The 22,417-nt window shown below is 41.3% G+C and overlaps 1 pseudogene; it reads right to left on the bottom strand.

Annotated features, from left to right (window-relative positions):
• Window positions 1–21,247: 21,247 nt before the first annotated feature.
• LOC125163760 (nuclear transport factor 2-like) lies at window positions 21,248–21,838 on the bottom strand (annotated as a pseudogene).
• Window positions 21,839–22,417: the final 579 nt, after the last annotated feature.

Here is a 22,417-nt window from a genome sequence, read left to right as displayed (position 1 = left end):
GCTTCCCATCTTATACCTGCTCTCTGTGGCACACAGACACCCAATGGCCTTCTGCCCTGGACTTGGGGGGTGGCTCTCATGAGCCAGACTGCGCCCGGATTGCCTCGGGGCCTGGGCAAGTCTGAGCCCGCAGGAAGAAAGTGACCACCACTGACTGTGTGCTAGGCTGAGGAAGGCGGGGCCCAGCCTGATGCTCTTTGCCCCTCAAACAGCCCCCGACCGGGACCCCTACCAGCCTTCCCTCTTCAGTCGCTGCTCAGACCTCCGTATGACACAATGACCAAATGCTCGTTGTTTCCGATGCCTTCTCTTTTTTCTTGCTCCAATTATTGGCGCTGTTTATCAATGGACATGTCTGGATCGAGTCAGCGTTGAAGAAGGATCTTGCACGTGCTTTTTCCATGCCCGTGCACCCAGGATCATCTGGAGCTGGGACAGCCATTCTCCAGTCGTTAGTGTTAACAGATGCTGTGATCATAATTCTTGAAACTATTGCTTGCGGAGTGCTCCTTTGAATGATCTCATTCTCATAATGATGAAGGCTATAAAATGCTGAGGAATGTTAGACAATCAAATTCCTGACCCGCCTGTGACTATGGGAACTAGCTGCTGTTTTCAGGTGGGGAAAGAAAGTTCAAAGAAAATCAGCCCTGAGGCTCTTGTTATTTTATTTGCACGACTTAAAGCTGAGCCAACCCACTGTGCTTAGCGAGGTTCCAAATGAGGTCTAAGCAACCTTTTCTATCCTGGGCGGCTGGCTTGCTTGGTGACACCCTGTTAATTCCAGTCTGGGTCAACACCAGGAGCTCAATCATCATAAACTCTGAGGGAAGGGTTTTAACTCTTATGGAAACAGGAAGGCCATAGAGATTCTAGAAGGACTGAGGTACTAGGTCGCTTTTTCAGGAAGAGAAAGAGGGACAAAGGAGCACCACGAAAAGAAAGACACAGAAAGGTGAAAAACCTGATATATACAACCTTGGGAGCCATCCGACTTTCTGGCGAAGTCAAAGTCACCGTCTCCATGGAGCTTCGTGTCCTCCAGTACAAACACTGAATGTCAAGTGACAGGCTCATGCTTTCACTGGTTTGTCTTCCTCTAATCCCCAAATCAATGCCTAACTGCCTTAAGTTCAGGAATCAGAAAAGGATATTCTCTGCCAGCGACTCAAAAATCCTTAGGACTTAACATATGCCGTTGATGTAGAGTAGCGAATTTTGTAACTAATTATTCAAAAAAGCAATATTGCGTGTCAATACAAAATGAAGAAAAGTAAGTTAATTTCCTTTAAACAGTAAATAAAAAACAGCACATCCATTGACCTTCTCTTTCTGTCTTTCGCCATGTTATATACCGATAACACTGGCAACTTACCGAAACGCCCAAAGTGAGATGAACAGATTTTTAGCTCTATTTTTGCGAAGTCCACTGCAGGTTTTAGACATTACATTTTCAAACCCCAGGGTTAGATTCTATACATCTATATGATGCAACTCTCCATAGTTTTTATTATATTCTCAAAGGGTCTCCATTTTTGCCCCGATGAAAAACATTCTGAGTGGTGCGGAGAAATCGAAGTTTAAATTCGATCCAGTTGAATCATTTCACACGATTCTATTGCTAAAATCTTGTGCCTGAGTCCCTACAACAGAAGTCTATTTAGCACGTGCTACAATAAGTCACTGATCGCACCAGCCGATTCTGCAGGGATAGGAAGACACTAGAGAGGTGATCTAAACATTAGCCCATGAGCTCATTAGGAGAACGTAGTGAGGAAGGAGTTAACTAGAAATCAAAGCACAGCATTATTTTGTGCCACAGACAGGCTTCAAATTCAGAGGAGGAAACATCTTTGTGTCCCACTGATTTGCGCACATTGACTTGACATCGCGTAGCTAATGTTTATTGAACACTTACCATGGGCCAGGCTCTTCACGGAGCATTATTTCATTTGCAGCTCTGTGCAGTTCGTTCCATTTCTATCCTCATCTTACAGATGAGAAAACTGAAGCCCGGAGAGGTCTTTGTGACTTTTTTGAAGCTGGCCAGTAGATAGCTGGTAGATTCATGCCTCCCATCTGGTCTGCCCTGGGCAATATCTGTCTCCTTCTCTCCCCTGATACCTGTAGAGGTGGCTTTGTGACAAGCAGGAAGCACTTAAGAAGTTACATATTTCTCCTCCGGTTTTCCTTATGTTTTTAAGCTGATTAGGTTTTTTTTGGACGGTATCTAGTTGCTCCAAACAACTTACCCAAAGATACATTCAGACTTGATGATTTGCTCTAGCAACCCCACCCTATTTGTCTGGGTCACTCCAGGTCATCCGGATGTCTAGTAAGCACATGCATTTGGCTGGTTTTCTTTGCTGGTTTTCCATTTTGTTTAATACAGAATTTTGGGAATCATAATTTTTCCGGTAACGGTACAGGCCAAATAAAGCCGGTAGATAAGTATGTAGGTAGTCTGAATGTTACTCAAACCTTTAGATAATTTCAATGCTATGAAAATATCTGGACAATATAACTGTTAACTGAAAATACCTAGATAATTAAGACCACATATTTCTGTATGGGACTATGGTGTCTGTATCATACTTTACTAATGGAGTGTTATCTGGGCACTGTTTCCTCAAACAGTCTGGAAAGTTTCAGGCACCTGAGTCAAGGGATCAGGTGCTAGTCTCAGCTTGAGCCCTGACTGACTGGGGTCACCACGGCCACATTGCTAGTTCTGATGGAAGCACATGTGAGGCTAACCTTGAGAATTGCTATGGAGGGCAGAGAAGATAATAAAGAAGAAAGAGCTTGAGGATTGCCCAGCACCTTTAAAATATCAGTCCCCATCACCCACTTTCCCGAACAGTTCTCTTTTATGTGCCATTCTACTGGCCCCTCCTAAATCACGGCCGCTGGGTAACACGTCCCCAGTGGACGCTCTTAACTCTCCACCGATCACCTCGGACGTCTAATGAACTGGATGCTGGTTCTGCCAACCCTTTCGTGCACACTGCCTTCCACATCTGGATTTCTGGGAATGTGCCAGTCTTAATGGAGTTGTCTTGTTGTTTTCTAAATACCTTTGGGCACCTAAGGCCATAATGACCGAACTAGGGTGCATGATGATGATAAAATGTGGCACGGGCTAGATGAGCTGTGGCTTGAGTTAAGTTTGACAACACCTGATGAGATTTCTTCACGTGAGCTCTGTTCCTTTTAGAAAAGATACAGCAACGGGAGACCGCGGGTCTTTTGACGTTGACTCATAAGAATTGTAAGTCTACGAGACAACGTTAATTTGTATTGCGTGACTCACATTGAATAAGAACAAGTTTGTATTCGAGAATCATGCATTCCCAGTTAATTAATCGCCCTTGTAAATGGTGGGGTGGATTATTGGTTAGTCACACACAGTTTTTTGTTCCCAGAATGAAGGCAGGTGTGTGCCACTCTGGTCCACTGTCTAATTTTTCATGCCTGAATTGGCCTGGGTGGTTTCTGCTGTTTCACACACCCTCTTCATTAAGCTCTGTCTAAACACTTAACTGTCTAAGTGTGTTTTTATAAAGTAAGATCAGCCACAAGCATTTCAAAACTGATTTGGTTAGCATCTCTGCATTTCATAGCTCGAAAAGAACCTAATCGGATTCCCTCTGTCTCACCGACACGGAAGGGGAGCAAGTGAGAGGCTGAGGAAGTCACCTAAGGCCAGAGTCTGTGACAATTCATGAGATTGCCCCTTACGAAGAAAGCAGGAGCCCTGTGGGCCAGAAGAAAAAGACAGATTGGTGCCTCTTCTCTACAGACTATAAGCCCAAATTTGTAATAAAAGTTCCAATTCTTGAGTAATTTGTGGGATATGTGTTGAATAATGAACATGTATGCAAATGGAAATCTTTAAATATTTAAATTCATGTCCAAAATGATTGAGAAATTTACCTCAAAATTTTAGAATTCATTCAGAAATACCTCCAATTTATCTTTACCAATAATTAGTATATTAAAATTATTCAGGGGCATCTGGGTGGCTCAGGTGGTTAAGTTTCCAGCTTCGGCTCGGGTCATAATCTCACAGTTTGTGAGTTTCAGCCCCATGTCTGTCTCCACACTGTGTGGCTCCTGCCTGTGATTTTCTCTCTCCCTCTCTCTCTGCCCCTGACCCACTAGCTCTCTCTCTCTCTCAAAAGAAATAAATTTGAAAGAGAAAAGTTTTTAAGTTAATAAAACTATTCAGAGCTATCTCGATGCCACTTCTAACATGAAAATAATTGATCATTAAGCCATTTTCAGAGCTGGTAATTTTTCTGCTTTATGTACATTACTAAAAGCATTTTTTAGGATAGACAACTGAAGCAAAAAGCAGAACCGAATATAGAATTTTTCAGAAAAAAATACCAAAGACTTGGATCATTTAATTTCTAATATATAGTGAGATATTTATTCCTATGGAAAGCTATTTTTGGCATCGATGAGTCTGCATGGCAGTTTGGGTACCTTATGGTGTTTCCGATTATCTGCGCGAAAAGGCATCGTGAAAATAATGTATTAAATGAAACTCTGCTTAATTCTATTTTACCTACAAAATGGGTAGCAAATATCACATAGACCCTGTGAAATGATGGGGAATGGCTCACTTTGGCCGCTTCCGCCAAATTAGCACATCCTGGAGGGATTCTCAGCGCCAAATAGGCTGGGAGTTCATTCTGATTTAAAAAAAATTGTTTTTAAAATACCTTTTGAAAGTACTTCATCGGTGCCCGGAAACATAACTCAGACTGTCAAGCGACCAACTTGCAGGCAAGCCACATCAGCTTCATATGACACGTTAAAGGGGACCGCATGCAAAAGTTGCAACTCACAGTACAGACTGTGAGGGGTTGAACTGTGCCCCCCCCAAAACACTCTGTAGAACTCCTGACCCCCAATACCTGTGAAAACGGCCTTATTCGGAAGTAGGGCTTCTGCGAATACGGTCAAGTTAAGATTAAGGTGGGTGCTAACCTAATACCGTGGGTGTCCTTAAGAGAAGAGGTGAAGAGACACAGGTGTACAGGGGACAGTCGGGTCATGACAGAGGCAGAGACCGTCAAGCAGTCTGGGCTTCACGGCCACCTCCAGAAGTAGGAAAGAGACGAACAAGGATTCTACTGAGAGTCTCAGAGGACCAACGGCTCTGCTGACACTTGATTTTGAACTATCCTCCAGAGTTGTGAGAGAGTACATTTCCATTGCTATAATCCACCCTGTTTGTGTAGTTTGTTACAAAAGCCCTAGGAAACTAATACAGATTATGATTCATGGTTTTTATGTACAAAATATGGTAGCCATCTTGGAATGCACAGGAAAAAAATTACATAAACTTACAACAGTAGCAACAGAATTGTAAATCTATTTGAAGCTCTTGTATCTCAGTAGAATGCTTTTTAAAAAATTTTTTTTAGTGTTTATTCATTTTTGAGAGAGAGAGCGAGAGACAGAGTATGAGTGGGGGAGGGGCAGAGAGAGAGAGAGAGAGAGAGAGAGAGAGAGGCAGAATCCGAAGCAGGCTCCAGGCTCTGAACTGTAACCACAGAGACCGAAGTGGGGCACAAACCCACAAACCATGAGATCATGACCTGAGCCAAAGTAGGACGCTTAACCGACTAAGCCACCCAGGCGCCCCTCAGTAGAATGCTTAATACTATAATCAATTATTTAAGATGTTACACTCATGGTGCCAGGGTGACTCACTCGGTCAGGCATCTGGCTCTTGATTTAGGCTCAGGTCATGATCTCACCATTGTGGGATCAAGCCCCCTGTAGGACTTCACTCTGAGTGTGGAGCCTGCTCAGGATTCTCTCTCTCCCTCTCTCTCTCTGCCCCTCCATCCCATATGCATGTCCTCTCTCTCTCTAAAATACATAAATAAAAACATTTAAAAATAATAAATAAAATTCCTCTTTCTTGAAATTATTCACTCATTCCCCCATCTATAGCCTCCAGGTTAATTTCAATTTTTGAAGCTTTAAAGCTTCAACGTTTCTGATTTGAAATTTCTACACTTCCCTACACTTCACCTTCTCACTCCTAAAGGGGGTCATCTGTCTCTATTCAGTATTTTAAGCGTTAAAACTCAGTCATATCTGGCTTACAGGAGAGTTGTCTCCTCTGTAGATAATTGCAGAGAGAGTAGAGTGGTATATTTGCAGGCAAGGAACCCCAAAGGTCACTGGCAACCACAGGAAGCTAAGAGAAAGACATGGAACAGATTCTCCCCTAAAGCCTTCCAAAAGGACACAGGTCTGCCAACACCTTGATTTCAGACTTCTGGCCTTTAGATCTATGAGAAAATATATGTCTGTCAAGACACCCAATTGATGGCACTTTCAATGGCAGCCTTATCAAACTAATACACATATAAAGTATAAGAAGTCTTTGTGACTGTTTTATAAAAAAATATGAGAAGTAAATTATGAAAGTCCTTGACCTTTCTATTCCCAAAAGCATACTCTTAAATGTTAATTTTCTAAGAGATCCAGAAAATGCCAGTTTTGAGTGGTTAGTGCATGGGAAGTTGAACAATAATCATTGACTCATCCATGCAAACCGTGAAGAGTGTGGAGGCTTTAGGATGTTATGGGTCACAGATAAGAAGTAAGGTTATATCATTGCTTCTGTACGTGCATACAAAAAAGGAACCGAAATATTCACTGGTCTTCTGCTTATTGTCTCAATGAGACACTTTGAACAATATCATTTAGATAAAACAATAAGAACATGGAAAGCAAAATTACTTTTTCCAAAATAAGTTAATATTATTCTTAAAGAAAACCATCCAATAGCTTATGTCATTGGCCATGTTTCTGTATTGCTGAACTATTAGCTACAGCCCCGTCTCACCACCGGAATAAACTACCTCCTAGTGACCTCTGTCCTGTGGCAGTGGCCGACAGCTCCTTGACAAGAGTCTTTACCCTTCGTTCCTTCCTCTTTCCTTTCCTTCGTCCCTTCCCTTCTCTTCCTTCCCTTCCCTTCCCTTCCCTTCCCTTCCCTTCCCTTCCCTTCCCTTCCCTCCCCTTCCCTTTTCCTCTCTTTCTATCTTTTTCTTTCTCTCTTTTTCTTTCTTTCCCCTTCCTTCCTTCCTTCCTCTTCCCTTTCTTCCTTCCCTAATTCCTACAGTTGCCACATTATTTACTGAATACTGAGGATTAGTATTATTGACCAAATTTTGGTCTATTGGTTAAAAAAAAAAAAACTTGATGGAGGGTACTTTCTTCATTCTTCACAGAAAGTTTGATCATGTTTGCATATTAAAAAGTAGCAGAGAATTGTGTCAACAAGTTTGGATAGACTTAGAAGCATTCCCAAATTTCTCATTCGCATGAGTTATAGCAAAGAGAAAGCCTATGCTGATTATATAAAAGAAATGAGGAGACATGGACAATACAAAGAGATGATATTCTATTACTGTCTTCTCAATAAAAAGATTTATTTATTTTATTGCTAACTCTTTATTGGAGGCTTTTCCTGCATGAAAGGTGTGTTATTAAAAAAAATAAGTTAGAAGGACATTTCATGCTCAGAATATGGGAACAAATTAGCCATTATTGGTCAGAAGAAGCAGTAATTGGAACCTGTTCCTAGCCGTTCAAAAGGCTTTAATATCTTGGTTTTGCTATTTCAAGTGTAAGGAAGTTGCCTTAAGAAGTTCTCTTAACAAGGACAACATTTTTATAAATAGTTAAGAACACATATCCTAAATCTTAAAATATGCCAACAGAAAGATATTCATGGAAGAATGACCAGTGCTCCGTACAAAAGATTAAAGATGAAGTAGAAGAAAATCCCTTCTCTGTTTTTCTTTCAAATTTGTTTCTTTTTAAAGCATGTTTGCATTTTATGTGACCCTCCCTCTCTTTCCCCTCCTCCCTCTCTCTCTCTCTCTCTCTGATATTTTGTTTTCATTCTGTGACCCTTTTAGGTGTGCTATCAACATCTGAGTCCTTGTGTGTGGCAAAACCAAAACATCTTACAAATTCCCTAAAGCATTTATATGACGTGGGCACAACCTTTGAGAGATCAGAATGATTAAAAACTACTGGGTTGATATGAACATTTATATAATGCACGAACAGTTGAGGTCAGCCCGAGGACAAAGGCAAGCAAAAAATAAAATGGAAGGTGACCTAGAAGCAGTTTGGAAAACTAACAAATCAATAAGTCAACAGGGTGTTTAGAAGTGAGATGGAAAGAGGCTTTACCTCTTTGGAACGTTGATTGATTGGTGATGATCACTCATCAAGAGAAGGGAGACTGAGGGGCTGGGTAGCAGCTCAGCGCAAAAAGTTTCAGGGATGGACCGGTGAGGTTTGGCAAAAGAGTTTGGTATGTTTCCTGGAAGTTTTTTTAGCAAAAAAGAAAAAAAAAATTACCAGGTGCAGAGTAAAATTTGAATGTTACAAAACAAAGACCTTTTTTGGTGTAAGCATATCCCAAATATTGCACGAGATATACTTAACCTCAAAAAAAAATCCATCATTTACCTGAAACATAGAATTAACTGGCATCCTGTGTTGTATGTATCAGCCCTACTTATGGGTAAACTGAAAGTTAAACTGACTCAAAGGATAGTGATTTCCATATCTAGTTTATACTAGATTATATTATTTATTTATTTGTTTATAGTTTTTATTTATTTTTTATTTTTTTATATTTTTAAAATTTTAAAATTTTATTTTTTTTAAATTTTTTTTTAACGTTTATTTATTTTTGAGACAGAGAGAGACAGAGCATGAACGGGGGAGGGTCAGAGAGAGAGAGACACACAGAATCTGAAACAGGCTCCAGGATCTGAGCTGTCAGCACAGAGTCCGACGCGGGGCTCGAACTCACAGACTGTGAGATCATGACCTGAGCCGAAGTCGGATGCTTAACCGACTGAGCCACCCAGGCACCCCTAAAATTTTTAAATTTTATATGTATATTTTATATTTTATATTTTTATTTATATTTTTATTTTATTTATTTATTTATTTATATTTATTATTTTTTTAAACTAGTATATGTGTTATTATAGCAAGTGCCTGGTATAAGGGAATAGAAACATGGAGACAGGCCTGTAAATTCTCAATTGAGAAGTCTTACTTAGACATTTAAAGTAATGCTAAACAGGGCACCTCTGGGTGGCTCAGTCAGCTAAGCATCTGACTTTGGCTCAGGTCATGATCTCACAGTTCACGAGTTCGAGCCCGGCATCGGGCTCTCTGCTGTGAGCGTGGAGCCCACTTCAGACCCTGTCTCCTTCTCTCTCTGCCCCTCCCTGGCTCATGCTTTCTCTCTGTCTCAAAAATAAATAAAAACCTCAAACCAATTTAAAAAAAAATCCTAAAACTTTAACTCAGAGGAAAGCAGAAGATTTGATTTACCAAGATATTACTGAATATCATCACTTAAATGAAGCATCGGAGACAGTTACAACCGAGGAATTCCAAATCCTTTTCCGGCCCAGAGACTGAACCAGTGAAACTAAAAAGCAGTTGGAGACACAATTTCTTACTCCTTTTTGAGAAAATCGCCCAAATGCTTCATTGAATAGACCCTCTTTCATTATTTTCTCTCTGAAGTTTTATATTGCCGGTTTCACTAAGCCTTCTTTTATAGGTGGAATAATTAAGTAGTTAATAACGGTTAAGTGACTTGTCTGAGATCACACCTGAAATCTGTGTCTGAGCAAAGCACAGAACTCACAGTTTTGGGCTTTCCACCCAGGTCTGGCTCCTGGGGCCCTGCCATGTGGCTTCACCCCCCCCTTTAGAGCGCATGTAACTGACAACTGAAGGTTTCAGCATCAGTTCTCCTTCTTTACCCCAGGGCTTGAGTGGGTCATACATGTGACAGTACTAAGTGAGCACAGATCAGGGTACCTCTCTTTTATTTTTTAAAGTTTATTTATTTATTTTGAGAGAGAGAGAGAGAGAGAGCGAGCATGTGTAGGCACAAGTCGGGGAGGGACATAGAGAGAGAGAGAGAGAGAGAGAATCCCACCATCAGTGCAGAGCCCCACATGGGGCTCGAACTCACAAACTGTGAGATCATGACCTGAGTCGGGATCAAGAGTCGAACGCTTAACTGCGCCACCCAGGTGCCCAGAGGATACCTGTCTTTTAAACGTGTGTGCCCTTCATTTTTCCCCCCAGGAAATGAATTACACAATACTGCCAACAGTTACTTTTAAATAATTTTAGAAAAACAATTTCTGGCATTTTATTCTACACAGCTACCTCCAGTGTATAATTTGTTAGTCTTTTTTTTTTTCCTCCTGTGGTTAAAAGGTTACCACTGTTCTCAAATATACTTGTCTCTTTCATACTTTCCAAAAAGAATCTATTCCAGGCCATGGGGATGGATCACTTATCTATTTTTTCTCCTATGTGGGATCATTCATGTTGAGGAAACAAACCAACCAGTGTTTTAAAAGCCTCCCTCTGGCTTTGTCTCCTGAGATCACACACAATAACTTTGTACCAATTGATCTGAGGTGGGGCTAGCCATGAAAGGGACAGGCAGGTGCTGGTGTTAAGTACAAGAAGGAGGAGGAGGGGAAGGAGGAGGGGGAGGAGGAGGAGAAGGAGGAGGGGAGGGGAGGAAAAAACACTACAGTATATCCCTTTCCCAAATGTTACATAGATTTTTTTTTCTGCATTTATTGGCTTTTCTAATACTCCATGAAAAAAAAAGATGTATAAAATATTTAATGTCAAAAAGGAAAAGAATATATATAATGGTTGCTGCCAAAGTATGAATTGACGTTTGTGAAATACGATGAACAGAGCTGAAGCAATGCCCACACAGATGAAAGCCTGGTGGGTCAAATGCTTCTCGAAGATTCCCAGTGACAGCAGGGAACAGAGATCTTGCCCACAGACATGACCTTACATCCTCCGAGCCGGCCAGATTCCGTAATTCTCTTCCCCATCCTGGAGTTCATCAGCTTGAGACTCAGCCTGGTGTAGACGTGGTCCCCACAAGCAGGAGGGTGATGGTACAAATAAAACCATCAGTCAAGGTGAAGCTGGCCATGTCTGGAAGCAGTAACTTCTGCCTCCAGGCAGTACAAGGGAAAGTAATGGTAAAGGGAAGTGGGTCTTCTCTGTACTTTGTGTCCTATATTCACAGGTACATCAGGGTGGGCTGGTCAGTGCCATACACACAAGCCATCTGGGTCCTCAGGAACATTTCTATGCCCGTCGGTGCTCGCATGTTAATGCTTTTCTTTAAGACCTCGCAGGAAAGCAGGTGATTTAGGCACCTGCGGGCACTTTAAGAGTCAGGTGGAAAAAGATGTCTGAGACTTTCACCTCATTTTCCCCGTCTATGGAGACTGGATTTGTCCCCTGGGTGCTGAGAGGGCTGCTGACATGTGGTCACTTCTGCTGAATGCCTGATTCGGGACGTTCTTGAGCCATGTTCTCTCTTGCTTCAGAGAACTTCCTTGTTGATATTGGGTACTTTTGACTCAGGGAATGCTGGGGAAGACTTTGATCTCTTAGAATGTACCCTTTCTTCCATGCAGTGTTTTTTCTTTCTGTCCCTTTATACTCTTTTTAACTACCATACAGTGAAGAGGGCTTTGAGACAGAGACAAACCTTGTTGGTGAACATTCCATTGGTGGTTCAAAGGAATGTTCCTAGAATTATGTACATATATTGTATATGTCACATATATAGCAAAAGCGTACATATATTTTATATATAAATAAATAAATATGTAACTGTATAATATATACAAATATATAAAATATATGTACGCTTTTGCTATATATGTGATATATACATTTTGCTCTCTAGAAAACAAAAATATACATTTGCTAATTAATAATTAATGTGTTATATATAAAGCATACCAGAATTTACTTGTATCTCATGAATAATCTCTTTCAAACTCAACCTCAGTTCAGATATGGGTTCATTATAGAAAATATGTCTTGTCCATAATTAGGTATTTCTACTTTTAACTTTATATTTATATTAGGTGAATTTGGAGGGAAAAAAGAAAAATATAAAGGAATTACATAATGGAATCTCAGCATTGATATCTTTTTAAAACTTTTTTTATTATGAAAGTAATATAAAAATTCTGGAAAATTTTTAAGTGTGGAAAGATGTGGGAAAATAAAAGTGCATTATCCTACGACCTAAGGGAAAACATAGGTACATGCATGAATGTGTACACACACACGTGCACACACACACACACACACACACACACACAGAAGTAAAGTTGCGGTCCTCGGCAGACCCTGGTGAACAAGGAGAGTGAAACTGTTTGAATCTTCTATTTGATTTTTGGATGCATCTAGACTGCATATCCAAGTGTGGCCCAGGGACCCAGTTCCGGCCAACAAAATGAGACTGGAAAAAATATAAACCACTTCCAGGACTGGCCATTATATAATCCTGTGTGACCCTCTACTCTTTTTTCAGTGTGGCTGGCTCAGAATTGTGGTCCAGAGTGACGTAGAAAAATAGCCTGTTGAAGATGACAGAGTTTCTATCAAAACGGGTCCCTGAATGACTCTATAAGGCAAAGCTTCCTAACGATATGACTTAACATGTTAAGAAACAATTTTCTATTTTTGGAAGCCCGACAACATCAAGAGTTACTCCTGATAGCAACCAATGTAACTTTACGCTAGGTCATAATTTATCATTGTGACTAGAATTCTCTCTGGCTTCTTTCACATAAGAATGTGTCCTGCATGTTCTTCCAGGTTGCTACTTATTTCTCAGTTGTTGCAAGTGTTCTGTGTTTGTATAACCTTGGATGCTCCATATTCAGCTAAATTCCTGCTTTATTTTTCAGCTTTTCACTTAATGTGCGCATTTGTCGAAATCTATTTGTACACATCTCGGGTCATTTCTGCAGGAAACGTTCTTAGGTTTGGAATTGTTGGACCCACCGCTTGAGACTTTTTATGACTTTTATGTATTTTCCCCTTATTTACCTTTAGCAAAGTTACGCCTATTCACACCTATACAAGAACCGTATGCGCTAATACTAATCGGCATTTTTCTTCCTATGGGGGTTCATTGGCTGAATTCCAAGAGTTTGGGCACCCAAACCAGCATCTGGTTAATTTCTCGTACAATTGATAACGTTTGAACGGTGCTATACTTAGGGGGACCTCAACATCATTTCTTGGTGGAATTCATGAAACTTAGAGTGCAGTAACTCCTCTGAAGAAAAATTGCAGTTAAATAGGTTCAGATGGAAGCTATTTGCTGTGACTGGATGCAACAAAGTTCCTTCCTCCCATCCTTCTCCTGTTTCCATTACTTCCCCAAATCCCCCCCGTCCTCCAGAAAAGTGACAATAAGACTTTCTTATACCGGGAAGCACCTCATTTTCTCCATTGTGTCCTAGTTACTTTAACTTTTTTTTTTTAATAAGAAAAAAGTTTACGTCCTCCTATTATTGCTACTTGTGATTAAGTATGAAAATGTGCTGAATAACAATAGAATCCTCAAGAGACATCATCTGCCAACTCACATGGTCCGTCTTCTCTCTCTTGGGAACTCTAAGTCTGTTTCTGCTTTATCATAATAAAGAGGCTTGCATATTAGAATTTGATAATTTCTAACTTTTTAGCTGTGAGTATTAATGGAGGATAAATCAAGTTGTCTTCTTCTGAACTGAGTGAATCAGAGATCTTGCTTTTATCAGCAGGAAACAAAAATAAGAACACATAATAATGAGAAAATATGAGAATAAAACAAAAGAATAATAGGAATATGATGATGCAATAAAGAGTAAGAAGAAAATAAAATAATAGATGCCCCCTTTGATATTATTTATTTCCTTTTCCCTTTTAAAAATGTGTTTCATGGGCGCCTGGGTGGCTCAGTCGGTTGAGTGTCCGACTTTGGCTCAGGTCATGATCTCGTGGTCTGTGAGTTCGAGCCCCACTTTAGGCTCTGTGCTGACAGCTCAGAGACCGGAGCCTGCTTCAGATTCTGTGTCTCCCTCTCTCTGCCCCTTCCCCACTCATGCTCTGTCTCTGTCTGTGTCTCTCTCTCTGTCAAAAATAAATAAACTTTAAAAAATAAAAAATAAAAAAAATGTGTTTCAAATTGCATAACAATAAAATATATAATGGAGTACTTTAGCTTCCTATATTTTTAATATTTGAGGGCCCACCCAAATTAGGAAGAATACCTAAAGAATCTATAAGTTCCTAAAGCACGTGATAATCATTTGTGTTGATCTTTTTATATTAATATTTATAAACGTGATGTTAAATGTTCCGTGTGTCATATTAATATTTAAATGAGTCAGGAGGTTCTGTTTTTTATAAATGTCATCAAGTATCTTTGTATCTTGATTAAGTCTGCCAAAGAATTCTCCATACTTCCTTAAGGACAAATTCACATATTGTGTTTTTATTCAAAAAGCCTTTATATTGCAGTTAGGACGTTGGATCGATTTTGCCCAGAGCTATATGTCAAAGATCAACCCTTTTATTAGTCTGATGTGAATGAGGGTTATAATTATAATCTAATGTGATTGATTTATGTGTATGACTTTTCATAATTTATAGTAGTCTTATTATCCCTTTGGATTTCATGTAACATGTTCGGTATAATTTTGAACTATGAGAGGAGTCTGTTGAAAGATGTCAGATAAAATTATATTCTTTTCTCAACCACATCTATACCTAGTGGGTTTCTGAAAAACAGCGAGTCTCTCCAGGACAGTGAATAATGTGAATGTTAAAATTCCAGCATTCGTTCAACCAAAGTCATATGCAAAAATCACCCACAAAAGTCCAGCTAAGTTGCTTTTCTGAAAGACTGGATCTGTTTCAAGATGGGAAAACAAAAATACTTAAACAATAAAACTAAGAATGATTACATTAAAGCAAGCCCATTTCATTAACTTGCATTACGTTAAAATGATAATAATACAGCGTCAAGTAATAGAGAATCAGAGAAGGAAATAAACAGAAAAAAAAAGAAAACTTTGGCTTTGTAAAACTACTAAGGTTAATATAAAGCTTTCCCGGAGTTTCCTGGTAGCCAGAGGAAATAGGAAATCGGAGGCTTTCTGGCTCCCCCCTTCTAATAAAGGGAGGTACATCAATTAGTCAGGAGAGGCAACTTTTTGTCTTATCTGAGTTTTCCCACATGCCTTTCATATGGAATATTGAACATCATGGTAAAGGCTCTTCCAGAGCAGTTTGAAAAATGCAGTGATGTTCTACGTGTGCCTATATGTTCTACCCATCTTTTATAAAAGCCGCTAGGAGACATTATTTCGCTTCACGAAGGCATGAAGATACTTTATCTGCCAAACTGTCAGCACCAAAAAGAGCGATTGGCATCCTCAAGCATCTTAAAGTGTAGCCTCTAAGTTGTAACCACCGAGGGGCACAGTCTCTGAATGAGGCACCTGCGTTGAGCCCCAGCTCTGCTCCTGTGTAGCTATGTGACCAGGGCCAAGGCACTAACGAGCCCGTGTGAGGACTAACTTGCTCAGAGCATGTCTCATGCATATTAAGTGCACCAAGACGGCTTAGTCATTGTTATATTTATATATTAGTATTATTATCGATATGTCTTTTCAGAAGCAGAGATATTCTAGGTCACCAAACGTACTCTAATAAAGAGCGATCTGTGACCGGGTAGACAGCACAGCCTCTCGCTTCCCTCTCGCAGTTGGCAATCATAACGTGTTTTGAAGAATCATATTCTCTTGCAGCAGAGCCATTGTGAGAAAGGTTTTCAATGGGAGGGCAACATTAGTAATGCTTGTCACATCTCATTCTGGTGGAACGTAGAAAAGAAATAAAAGGAAAGAAGCTGTATTTAAATACACAATGATGTACTTTTCAAAGTGCAAAATAGAATATTCACGGTTGTAGGCAGTGGTGGGGGATAAAGACCTCTTTATAGCATGGGTCACTGTGTCAGAAGCTAAGAGGCCAAATGACAGCCATAATGAAGTCTGGGGATATAGCATGTCACTTCTCTCGCGCCTGACATGCCCAGAGGTGTCCACTGGGTTAGGCTCATCACTAAGATCATGGAAATCCTGGGGCCGGAACAAAATTTTTCTGCCATCCCTCAACCACATCGCTAAAATCAGCTTACAACCCATTTGCCCAAGACGTGCACAATGATCTAAGGCGAGATGTTCTATCCCTCTGGATATCACTTAGCACCCATGTTCGAAGTAAAAACCTGTTCTCTGCTTCCCCGGTGTCGCGTGTTGATCAAGTGAGACCTGGCCCAGTTAACAATGGATTGACATCACGATAGAACAGGGTACAGTGGGGACATCTCTGCTCACCCACTTCTGTTGGTTACTAGCTGCGGGGGGTGGGGGGGGAATTCATTTAAACCCCCCCGAACATGAGCTATATTTTCTTTGTGACGTGACAGCGTTAGTATCCATGCTACAGAGTTTTGCCGTTGTATTCAACATGCGCTGATTCTTTTTAAACAATTTTTTTAGGGGCGCCTGGGTGGCGCAGTCGGTTAAGCGTCCGACTTCAGCCAGGTCATGATCTCGCGGTCCGTGAGTTCGAGCCCCGCGTCGGGCTCTGGGCTGATGGCTCGGAGCCTGGAGCCTGTTTCCGATTCTGTGTCTCCCTCTCTCTCTGCCCCTCCCCCGTTCATGCTCTGTCTCTCTCTGTCCCAAAAATAAATAAACGTTGAAAAAAAAATTTAAAAAAAAATTTAAAAAAAAAACAATTTTTTTAATGTTTATTTATTTTTTGAGACAGTGAGAGACAGAGCATGAACAGGGGAGGGTCAGAGAGAGAGGGAGACACAGAATCTGAAACAGGCTCCAGGCTCTGAGCAGTCAGCACAGAGCCCAACGCGGGGCTCGAACTCACGGACCGCGAGATCATGACCTGAGCCGAAGTCGGACGCCACAACCGACCGAGCCACCCGGGCGCCCCAAACATGTGCTGATTCTTTCAACACATACTTATCTAATGCCTGTTGTGCGCCAGGCACTGATTTATATACTTAAATAATGATATAATGTATGAGAAATTGACCTTGAGGAAACCACCACCACCACCGTCATCATCATCATGATTGCAACTGCTTAAACTTTTTTCTGCAGGGATAATGTATGTGTCGCTGTGCTCTGTCCGCACACGGATGATCTCATTCTGTCTGCACACATTTCTACCTAGACCACAGTGCCAACTAACAAACACCATTTTACAGAGGGGGGACTCCAGGCTCAGAGAGCTAAGTGACTTGGATATTTTCACGCGAAACCAGGTTGCGTTGATTATCATGAAACACCGTTCTCATAATCACAGTGTATTCTGAAGGTTTGGGGTGGGAAACCCCTAGGGGCCAACGAGTGTAGACAGGGATATCCAAGAATAGGATGCGGGCCCCGCTGCCGTTTTATATAATTATGTGAAACAGACGGGAAAGGCTAATGACTTTTCGTCCCAGTTGCATTGAACAAGATTAAAGATGCTGACACAGACTAAAGATCTGAGCTGAGGACTTCAAATCTCATTACCCATATCCCAAGCCATTGCCCGTCTCTTGGCATCATTCTTCTGCTCCGTAGTGTGGCTTGTGCGTGCGTGTGTGTATGTGCATGTGTGTGTGTGAGAGTGTGTGCACCGCACTGCTGTCTGGTTCTCCCAGTAAGGTCACAGAGCCCTGATGCCAAGCCCTCAAAAAGTTTTTGTATCCTCTTTAGAGACCCTAGAGTTGACGGCAGTCTTTGGGCCTTTTAGGGCCCGCTACTTGATTAACTGTTGACAGACCATCTGTGCTCTCCAGAGTTTCACATGGCATCTGCTGCAGCTCATCTGGAATCTTATGTTTAGAAATAATTGTCCACTTACGAACAAGGTTCTTGGGTAAGCGGCAAGATCCGTGTGCGAGCCATTGTAGAATCGGAGGGAACAAACAGTTGCATTTGATCGGTTTTAGTTTCAAATTGGGAAAGCTAAAAATGTACAGGTTAACGTATCTTGCGCTTCTTCTGTCTGTCCTCTAATCCTTCCACGTGGATTCGGGGCCCAACACGGCATCCACTTCCCTCACCCCATACTGCTTTGTATTCGGCCTTGTTGCTTTAATTCTGTGCAACTTGGACTTCTGGCAATTGAATAAAATAAGATTTGGGGACGTGTTGCAGATATGTCAGCTACATCTCCAATATTACCAAAAAGATATTTACGGAATACAGGTTGTTTCGTATACATTTTTCCTAAATTGGTTGTCCAACGTATTCCAATTGCACACCAAGCGCTCTTTGTAACGTAAGTCATATCCCAAAACTGCTTGTGGTCGCTATCACTGCGTAGAGGGTATACCTCATACATTTCCTTATGAATAAGTCTTCAGTCTGTTAACGCAGTGAGCTAGTAATTGAGAGTGAACTGTCTCAAACAGGCACATATATAACAAATTAAAAACAAATATGTGTCTGTATGTGTGCACACACACCCACGCGTGCGCGTGCGCACAAAATGTGCTCCAGGTTACTTTAAATCATACGGTGGGTCACGTCTGCTTGCACGAGTGGTTTTAAGAAACTGTAAACACGAAATAATATAAATCTTTACTTTTCCTGTGGAAAGGCTCTTGGATACATAAGCAATTTGTTTCTTAATTTCTTAAAGCCAGTACGTTTAGAAAGTTCTTTCTTACAAAAATAGACTATGGCATTTGTTTATTTATTTTTTTTTTGAAGAAAGAAGATATAAACTCAATCCATACCTTAATTCAGAGCTGAGCATGTTTGAATAGCCAATGATAAGGAATTTTAAAGACTTAAAAAAAATTTTTTTTTTCCAACGTTTATTTATTTTTGGGACAGAGAGAGACAGAGCATGAACGGGGGAGGTGCAGAGAGAGAGAGGGAGACACAGAATCGGAAACAGGCTCCAGGCTCTGAGTCATCAGCCCAGAGCCCGACGCGGGGCTCGAACTCCCGGACCGCGAGATAGTGACCTGGCTGAAGTCGGACGCTTAACCGACTGCGCCACCCAAGCGCCCCAGGAATTTTAAAGACTTTTAAATAAAGGTTTTGATGACACTAGAAATTGATCATAAAGTTGTATAAAATTAATATTCAGGGTTCCATATCATTTTTGTCACTTTCTTCACAAAACAATAGGCTTCTGCTCTTTGTCTTACTTTCTCTACTGTCATGCTATGTAACCCATCTAGAAGATAAGTACTATTATTGCAACAACCCATATGGTAATAGACATGAACTTACCCAATCATAAGGCATCATCCTCAACAAGCTCCATGCCAGCTCACAAAAGGAACACGGAAGTACTATGGAATAGCAAAAATGACAAGGACAATGACAACAGTGATGGTCATAAAATGAACAACAAAGTAAGGTATCACCTAGAAGAAATTGGGTGCTTAGGAAATTGCTATGTGACACTATAGAAAACTAGTGTCTAAAAAGTTTGTTTTTCTAGGGGCTCCTGGGTGGCTCAGTCGGTTAAGTGTCTAACTTCAGCTCAGGTTATGATCTCCTGATTCATGAGTTCAAGCCCCGCGTTGGGCTCTGTGCCGACAGCTCAGAGCCTGGAGCTGCTTCAGATGCTGTGTCTCCCTCTCTCTCTCTGCCCCTCCCCTGCTCACGCTCTGTCTGTCTATCTCTCTCTCTCGAAAATAAATAAATAAAAATAAAATTTAAAAATAAATAAAAATAAAAAGTTTGTTTTTCTAAGGGTGAAAGCGATATTTTTTTTAGTCTGTTTAGCATACTTCAACTTAGACCTGACAGAATTTCCAGGTTTTTAGAGGTACTTAGCCAATCAGCCACAACTTTGATGACTTAGGACAAAAATTTTTGATCAACATTATTAAAGGGCAAGGGGCTGCCGTTGCTGCTTTGGGGAGGTTTTCAGTTCAGTTAGACTCTCTCTCACCATATACACATGCCTACACCCTAGTCCTTTTATTTATTATTGGAAGTGGTTTTTCCATACAGACTTTCTTCAATTTTCCACAGCTGTCTCTAAATTTCTTATAATTTTAGAAGTATAATAAAAAGTAATCTTGGAATTCTGAACTTTGTGTTACAGAGAAAACTAGATACACTATAATTCGAAGGTAAAAATATACTTCAGCAACAATATAGTGTCTTCTTATAGGGAACATGGAGGGAGGGATTTATTTAAGTAGTATTGCCAAAGGCTAGAACTACTTACCCTTTCTTTTTCTTATTAAATAGTGTTCAGAAAATAAATTGAAAATAATGAGAAATATTTCAACAGTACAAAGGCTTCCTTTTCTTGGTTTTCTTCGTAACTGGTAGACCATTCCTTTTTTAAAAATTACTTTTGGTTGGGGTGCCTGGGTGGCCCAGGCAGTTAGTGTTGGACTCTTGATTTCGGCTCAGGTCACGGTCTCACAATTTGTGAGATCGAGCCCTGCAGCAGGCTCTGTGCTGACAGTGCAGAGCCTGCTTGGGATTCTCTCTCCCTCTCTCTCTGGCTCTCTCTGTCTCAAAATAAATAAAGAAACAGTAACAAAATGCTTTTTTTTTTCCATTTACTTGCATACATTGTGGGGAAAAGAAGAATTAAAGGAACATTAGATACATTGGAAAAGAACATTTAAAGTTTAAATTCTCTGGGATAAGTACTAAAGGGAAAGACACAGGACAGTAAAATTATGAAGGACTTACTTCTCCAAATCAGACCTGGGTTTGAATTTTGGCTCTTCTGTGGATTAGCTGGATTCCCCACAGTAACTGAATTAACTTGTGTGTGTTGATCCTTAAATGGAAATAAATATGGTTACTTATCCCACAGAGATGTTGCCAGATTCTTTGTTTTATTGAGATTGGGTTTATTTTGTGTGTGTGTGTGGTTTTTTGAAAGAAAGATTTCATGGCTTTTTTTGTATCATGGGGCATTGAAACATCCGAACAAATCAATGTCTGGGGGCGAAGCAGATGTTTTCCCCTTCACGTCTTTGGATTACTGAGCAACTTGTCAGTAGATTCAAACAAAAATAAACAAAAGACAACTTTTTGCATTACTTCAGTCTTTCCAAGGCAGGCACTGGAAACTCGTCAGATGCAACTAATCTAGCATCCAAACACCACGCGGATACCTGTCGCTGCTGTGCCCTGAGCCCGCTCCCACCTCTGCCCTGCTGCTTTGGGGCTGGTATTCCATCATCTGGAGACATGTGCATAGTGTCGGGAAGAGGACGAGGAGGAAATAAGAAGAGTGCCGGGCTGGGAAGAGGTCAGCTGAAGTTGTGCAGGGCAAGCCTGAACATACCATTGGAGCAAACCCATGCACCATTGAAGTTCTTCAGTGGGAACATCTGGCAGAACCCCATGATGGGGTCTTCACTGGGCTTGAGCTGGCCCACAACCATGCTGACAATGTGGCCGGCTGGCTGGCTCAGGTCTGTGTGGTGCTGCTATGCTGGATTTTCTGGAACAGAAAGCTGGACAACTTTTCCACAATGGCAGCTTTCCAATGGAATTGCTGTTCTTGCCATATAAGGCATGACTGTCAATATAACTGCACCTAGGGGCACCTGGGTAATGCAGTAGGCTGAGTGTGGGACTCTTGATTTCCACTCAGGTCATGGTCCCAGGGTCGTGGGATCCAGCCCTGCTGTTGGACTCTGCGCTGAGCATGGAACTTACTGAAGATTCTCTCTTTCTCTCCCCCTGCCCCTCTACCCTGCTCCCACTCTCTACCTAAAATTAAAAAAATAAAAATAGATATAAATCGCACCTAGTAGAGTTCTGTTGTTATCAAATAACTAGTGATAATGTTGAATGGAGCTGGTTCTAGTCTGCCCACAGATTGGCTTGTCTCCCATTCTGGGGCATCACTGGGCTTCTGCTGAGACCCGGTGCTGACTCCAGAGCCAGCAGGTGGCAGGACACGGGGCTGAGGTCGGCGAGACTGGGGCAGACTGGGCTAGGCCACACAGGGAAGGTCTGGAGCCCCCCAATGGGGTGTCTGGCACAGGGGGAAAGGCTGGGCCCAGCTCAGTCCATTGCAGGTGCCATGGGCACAGTACAGTGGGATAGACACCTGTCTGTTCCTCTTGTGTCTCTGCATGACCCCGGCCCTGCATGTCTGCGGAGCACAGGGCCAGGGTCTGGGGCCTGGGGATGCACAGCAGAGTTTCCAGGTGGCCCAAGTGCAGCTCCTTTGGCCCAGCCCCCTCCTGGATACCCTAACTCCTGACACTCACCCAGGGGCTGGCATGAATTAGGTATTTTTTATCATCTGCTATGCATCGCATAACCTGTTTAATGGATCTGGTGGCACAGGATCATGACTGGAGTTGACAAATAAATAGAAGGTGTTTTTTGGTAGAACGTACAGTGGGGCCTTTGGTAAAAATTATTAATGCAATGACCTGATTCAATTCAATAACTTCTAGATGTCC

This window comes from Prionailurus viverrinus, chromosome A1 (genome assembly GCF_022837055.1).
Source record: "Prionailurus viverrinus isolate Anna chromosome A1, UM_Priviv_1.0, whole genome shotgun sequence".
NCBI classification, from domain to species: domain Eukaryota; kingdom Metazoa; phylum Chordata; class Mammalia; order Carnivora; family Felidae; genus Prionailurus; species Prionailurus viverrinus.
This window is presented reverse-complemented; position numbering and strand designations above follow the sequence as displayed.